We start from the raw sequence: 797 nt of genomic DNA, 5'->3' as shown, positions 1-797 counted from the left end.
CTGCCAGGGGTAACAGGTTGCCTTATTTGTCTCTTTTTTATATACATTCATTGGTCCAATGTTGGCCTCTGCCATATCTTTTGCATAATCTAGAAGTTTGGGATCTTCTACTTGGGTGATTCCCATGAGAAACATTATTTCTAGGAAAATTCTTGTAGGGTTAAGCCAGCCCCCTTTGCGTAGGGATAAAGAGGTGGCTCTTCCCTTTTCTTTCCTGCCTCCTGGGCTACGCGGGAACCTAGATTCTGTAAGTTTATCATTAAAGTTGTAAATATTCCTTTATATCTGCATTGCATTTATTTACGCTGGTACACTTGGCGCCCAACCTCTGTGGGGCTTTCAGAATACCCTCCCCAGATTGGAGCCTCTGCTCCCAGTGGCACCTCCCTGCGGAGGTCTCCCTTGGCATGCGGAAGCAGCTGAGATTCTGAACGACTGGATTTTCCCTGGTGCTTGCTAGAGAATCAAGTGGGATGGGAGAGCTAGAACTCCCCGGCGGTTCTGGCGCTCGGGTCACGTGACAGCTGCCCTGCGAGCCGGCTCAAACCGGCATCCCTTTGATTAGTTCACTTTGGCAGCTTTCTCTCTGTTCATTTTCTGGCCCAATTGCTATTAATCAGCCTGGTGTCTGCTCCAATTTTGTTTTTGAGTCATTTATTTCAGACTTAGGCCACGTGGACTCAAGTGGACTCCTTCGCCACCTCTGACAGGAACCAGTCATTGCAGGTAAAAGAATTTTTTCTTTTATAAATAAAATGTCTAAGAACATAACTATTTCAGATTTCAACAGCTTTTTT

The sequence above is a fragment of the Microtus ochrogaster genome, unplaced genomic scaffold (assembly GCF_000317375.1).
Source record: "Microtus ochrogaster isolate Prairie Vole_2 unplaced genomic scaffold, MicOch1.0 UNK200, whole genome shotgun sequence".
Taxonomy (NCBI): domain Eukaryota; kingdom Metazoa; phylum Chordata; class Mammalia; order Rodentia; family Cricetidae; genus Microtus; species Microtus ochrogaster.
Note: the sequence above shows the minus strand (reverse complement) of the source record.